Here is a 6,267-nt window from a genome sequence, read left to right on the forward strand (position 1 = left end):
AGTTTATGAATGATCTTTTCTGAACTGTATAACAATGCTTATTTGAGTTCTGTTTAATTAATTAAAATCCTCCAAAGACTTGATCACAAAGATCTAAACAGTCTATTTACTTGCGTATCATTATTTATAATATAGTAAAACTAATAGAAAACTTTTAGCAAATACAACAATTTAAATGTTAAACACTACAATAAAAAACAGCCAGAAACCCCAAACTTAACCACTTTCTCAAGTCTCCAAGGTAAAAGGAAAAAAAATGCAAATTTCTGGCCACAACAAAACACATCATTATTATAAAATAAAACAGAACAATTAAAATCTAGAATTATAATCATAGATAAAACTGCAAAACATTTATAAATAAATCAACTTAAAGAAACTGTACTGTGGTTTGGTGTATTTTCGCAGATCCATTGATGAGAAGATGAACACTTATGATCATTCCAAAACCTTTCCTCATCCGTTGTGACATAAACACAATCCTGTTCTCCACCACTATTAGGTTGTCTTATTCCCCAGTACCTAGCAGGTCAGTGACAACAACATTATTTAATTATTATTGAGGAAAAAATGAGCCTTTGGTGTTTGTGTGAGGAGTTTTGTCAGACAAATTTTCCATCAGCAGCTTTGAGTTTTTATAAACACACTGTACATTAAGATCACCAAATTACAGATAACAATGGAAATAATATATATTTTATTTTACTTTTTTCAGTACATGGTGTTTGTTAGACAAGACTATACAAAGTATACAGACAAACACATAAGCCCAGATTGCACAGAGATCTTGACTGATATCACTACTGCCTTGGCTCAGTGTGGTAAAAAACAAGTCATTTGCATGCATCTTTAAGCTTTAGGACGCCGTTTGGCTCAACCGACCATTATGCAAGCTGAATCTTCATTTATCTGTGGGTTTAACAAATTTTGGAAATATTTTGGAAATTTAACAAAAGTAATGAACTGAACCAAGTGAAGGCTTACATCAGAGTCAGGTGAGTCCCATCTACCCATTTCCATGTTCCCTCCTGTTCTTTGTCATTCAAACCAATCCAAGTTTTATTTGTGGTGATTGTAGAGAGGAAGGTCTGAAGAGAATATATTTCAGTTTTAAAACACAAGGTTTTATTTGCATATTGTACATATAAACTATGAAACTATGTCATAGTTCGCCTGTGAGAAAAAAACATAATGCGAGCAAATGATTTAATTTCACAGGTGCAGTTAAATTCATCGCTTCTAAATTTAAAGAAACCCACATGCTTAGAATGTGCATAAAGAAGCCATCGCACACAAAGATTGTCTGCTTTGCATACACTGCTATTTGTTTGCAATTTGAAAAATTGTTTAACAAATAGTTATGAACAGTTATTCATTTCCTTTGTAGCAGTGGAAATACAGATAACTATTGAATGTAAACTGTGCCTATGATGCTGCCTTTGAGTGCACTTTGATCAGTCAAACACAGCTGTACACATCTGGCTGCAGAACTTTACTGACTGTGGATTCAGGTACCACTGTAATTCATCTAAATAATATTACATATTCTCTGAACAGTCAAACAGTGTAGTGGACAGGAGAGGTGGATGTTTGTTTTGCCCCAGTCTAGGGGTACAGGAACGTAACATAGGGGTTCGAAAGGAAGAGTGACCCCGCCTTGGTCCCCAAAACCATACCAAAGCCGATACATATGTGAAAAGTGTTTTTTTTTTTGTTACAACATTGAAAACTTAAATCCGGGGTGAACAAAGGCCTAAATAACAAACAAAACAAGCTTATTCAGAAAAAGAGGTGCTACCTAAACCCTAGGTGAAACAAAACCAAACAAAAGACAAATGCTACACCTAACTCCCTAACTGAAATAAACAGGAGAAAACAGTACAAGAAAATAATAAGGCAGCTCACCCCTTCTGGTTCAGTGCCTATTTACAATTTACTATTTACAAGTGAAAATGTATCTACACACTATGTACAACGCTCAGTAGGTCTCGATTAATCACACACACGAATGTCACAGAGTTTGGAGGCCAAGAATGGGTCTGCTGCTGCTGTCAGTTGTTGCCACCGACAACAGGAACACAAGGGGGTTGTAATCGGTGTAAACCATGACAAGTGCTGAACTAGAACCGACATATACTTCAAAATGTTGTAGTGCAAGCAACAGGGAAAGAGCTTCTTTTGCAATGGTACTGTATTTTTGCTAGGGAATGCTGGTCCTCCTGCAACAGCACCGCACCTGCACTGCTGGCATCCACCTCTAGTTTAAAAGGACGTATAAAATCAGGAGCGGCAAGGACGGGTGTGCTGCAGAAGACAGCTTTGGCAGACTGAAAAGCATTCTGGCATGTGGGTTTTGACACACTAGTAAGACTGGTGAGAGGTGCAACTATATCTGCAAATTTTTTGCAGAAACCACGCTAGTAGCCGGCCATTCCGAGGAAACAGCGAAGCTCACGTCTGGTACGTGGCACAGGGAAATCTAGGATAGCCTGAATCTTGGCCAGGATGTCTTTATTACGTAGCTTATTTGTCTAATCTGAACTAGTGTCTAATAAAACAGTTAGCATTGTTGCTAAATCTAAAAGGTCTTATAGCTACATTATGCACCATCCTTGAAGCTGCTGCATGCTATGTCTATTAAGCTTTTATGCTTTGTGGTTTTACTGTACCTGTACAGCTAAGCAGCAGATTTACTTTAGTCATGTCTGTTGTAGATCCACTCTGGTCTTGGGCCTTGGACCAGCACACATCTACCTGCTGTCTGTTGTCACTGCTCAAATATTTGTTGTACAATTTTCTTTAAATTATTTAAATTTTAGATTCATGTTTTTTATTCAGTAAAAAATAAATTTTTATTACAGTAAAATGTACAAATATTCTGCATTAAAATATTCTTCAAACTCTATATAATTGTTGAGTCTTTAAATTGTACACTACAACTGGAACTAACTCACTGTAGCTAAATCGTACCATAATTTGTTAGTTGATTCATATGATTCTAATTGTGCTACATGGGATGCACCAGTGAATGCACTGATTTATCACCGGCTTCACTTTAATACTGAAAAACATCTTAAAAAACGTATAATTCTAGGGCATGTTTTGAAGCACTCCTGTCCAGTTATGATATGTACAGTTACATGTGTTTGATGCAGACTGAGCAGCTTTTTGTTCAAAGGTTTAAATGTCTGTATTTTGTTATAATAAGTAATACACTTGTTTTCCTGATCCTCATTATGTGTTTTTTAAATCATAAAAGCTTTGTAATACTGTACAACCAATTAATGGGACAGCAGTGACGTGGCTTCACAACTTCATAACTTGCCTTAGATTACTCTAGTTTAAAGGATTTGTTGTTTGTATTTCCACTGCTACACATCAAACAATAACTATTGATAATTATTTGGTAAACTTTATTTTTCAAAATGTAAACAAATATGGACACAAGCACCGCTTCCACTGTATAACTCAGTTTTTTTTTTGTTTTTTGTTGTTGTTTTGCCTGTCCAATTTGGTTCTTTAGCATCAGAATTATTGTCTGAAGGCCAAGAAATATGCCCAACAGCTTTACTTTATCAAGTGGATCATCAAGGCCTTGCCGTATTGGTCCATTTGATAGACCTTTATAATTATTATTTATCTTATTTTATTTTCAGTTGTTACAGAAGGAACAGAGATGACCAGGGGATAAGAAAGAAAGAAAGAAAGAAAGAGAGGGAGAGAAAGAAAAACAGAGGGGAAGAGGGACAGTTAGAAAGGGAACTTAAAAAAATCACCTGGATCACCTGTTGAGAGAAGAAAAAAGAAAAAAACAAGCAAAAAAGAGAGCAATATAATAAGCACAACACCATCGCAATAATCTAGCTAAGTGGAAATAACAGTAAATGCTAAATATTGAATGTTATTGTGGAGCACGCAAGACGGACAGCGCACAATGTGCTTTGAAGTAGCAGCCAAGAAAAGTTTAGTTTGTGTCTGTGAACACCCGTGTGCACACCTGTGTGCACGCCTGTGTGGATGAGCTTGTATTCAAAAGGGTTCTCCATGTACTACTACACACCCTCTACTACATCTACCACAGGGTGTGGGGAGCCATAGTCCCATCCCCCAGGGCAGGAAGCAGGCATGGAGGAGATCCAGGCCTCAGCCATCCAGAGGCCCCCAGAGTAGGAGAGTTCAAGGAGGCTCATCAGAGGGACAACCATGGCACCCTCCTGGGAAGAGCTGAGGAGAGCCCAAGACAAGGGGTCACCTAGCAGCCATGAGACAGAAGCCGGAGGGGGCTGCAGTGCCGTGCCCGCGGGCTCTGCCGGCAGCCAGCTGTGCCAGAGTGGACCGAGCCTCAGGCCCAGATGCATGAGGGGGAAACCACACCTAGACCCAGTAGATATTGCCCTTTTCCCTGGGTTGGAGACAAGCAGACCATCCCCAGCTCCACAGTAGCAAGAAGGCCCCGCATCCCAGACCCCAACCGGACGGCTAACTCTTTAAAATTAAGAAGTGGGCAGAGGTGCCAGAGGTGAGGTTGAATACACAGACCGTCTTATGGACACCTTATATTGTGCCCACCCCCAAGGCTCTATATGTATGTGCTATGAGAGTGTGAGTAACGTGGATGTGTAGGTTGTGGAATAAAATTGAGGCACAGGTGACCAGAAGGGGGCCAGAAGGGGGAATGCCTCCCCTGCACCCTGGTGACACACCTGCACCCCAAGCCCCTACATGTGTGGGTGGATTTGGTGGAGCGGGAATAGTGAGACAGTTGGGGATGGGGAGGGAAGGAAGGGGGGAGCAAGTAGCCCCTCCCTGGGGCCAGCTCCCCCAGTAGGCTCCCCTGCTCTCTAGAATCTACCAAGGCACGTGGGCCCAGGCACATCCGGACCAGGGCCCACGGCAGCAGTACCACCAAGCCCCACAGAACCCGGGGCAGCCCACCCATCATCCATTCATCTCCTAAACTACACAAGATAATAGATACCCTGGTTAAGTTCCCTCTCCACCTCTCCTATAACTCTCCCCCACCTGCATAGCTTGTAAGTGAGTTTAACGCAGTAGCCTGAAGTGTCCATCAAAGTGACGAATCACATTAGGACCACCCTTCTCCTTTGCACTACTGCCCCCAAACAGTCAAAAGTGAGGTGATTCGCACAAGCAGAATTTCTCTCTGAGCGTTAAGAGCTAGACAAGAGCGTGAAACAGCAGCACCGTTTTGCTGAAGATAAATTTCCCAACAACTCATACAGTAAATCACTCTTGTTAACCTACAACATGCTGTAAATCACTCAAAACTTTAATTCAATTATCATGTTTTTTTTCAACAATCAATAAATCATTGTCACTAAAAACTTGTTGATGCTGTCTACACAAGGTGATTAACATTTTAATATGTTCTGTCAGTGGTGTTGTGGCCCTGGCCATTTATAGAATCGTTGTGTGTCAGTATGTCTGTGTTGTGTTTTATATGTGTGTACTGTGTCTTTAAGAGTCTCTGCAGGCCCCTTCATATTGGGTGAGCTGTTTTGGGTTGGTTTTGCCCTGGCAGCTCCTGATTGGCCCCACTATCAACAAGCTGTTTTTTTCCTTCATAAAAAGGTTCATAAAAGATTTGAAGAGATTTTGCTGATGCACTTTAATTCAGTAAATATAATTTAAAATAATCATATTCATCATGGTTTCGTAAATGTATTCTAATTGTGTTAACACTAAGAGAAATTTTCATTTTTTAATAGTAAAACTATTCACCAAATAAGAAAAGAAAAATAGAAAATGTCTTTTAGTTACAGGGTTTTTTTCCTCACTGAGACAGAACTATCGTTGTTACGTGGTCTAGATATGTGTTGATTAAATTCTGAAAGTGTCATAATTTTTTTCAAAACTGAACAAATTTTTGAACAAAACTTCAATGTTCATTTACACAATAATAGACACATACATAAACACTGTACCTGTTCTTCAGGGCTGTCAATAACCATCAGATCTGCTCCTCTGTCTCTGCAGTCCTTTCTCGCTGCATCCCAGGAACTAACGCTTTCAGAGAGGAGATAGCAGCTATGGCTGAAACTGCTCCATCCTAGAGGACATGTTTCATCTGGAGAGAATTACAAACAAGTAACAGTTCAGCAAGTTAGTCAATGATATTTTAAAAACTCTATAACTGGAATTGGAATCCCCGAGCTGCTTGATCATACCTAAAGATCTATGCACAGTCTTTTCATTTGCTGACTGTTACATTTGTTTGCTTGTGGGGTTTTTTAAAAAAAAACATGG

This window comes from Pelmatolapia mariae, linkage group LG16_19 (assembly GCF_036321145.2).
Source record: "Pelmatolapia mariae isolate MD_Pm_ZW linkage group LG16_19, Pm_UMD_F_2, whole genome shotgun sequence".
Lineage (NCBI taxonomy): Eukaryota > Metazoa > Chordata > Actinopteri > Cichliformes > Cichlidae > Pelmatolapia > Pelmatolapia mariae.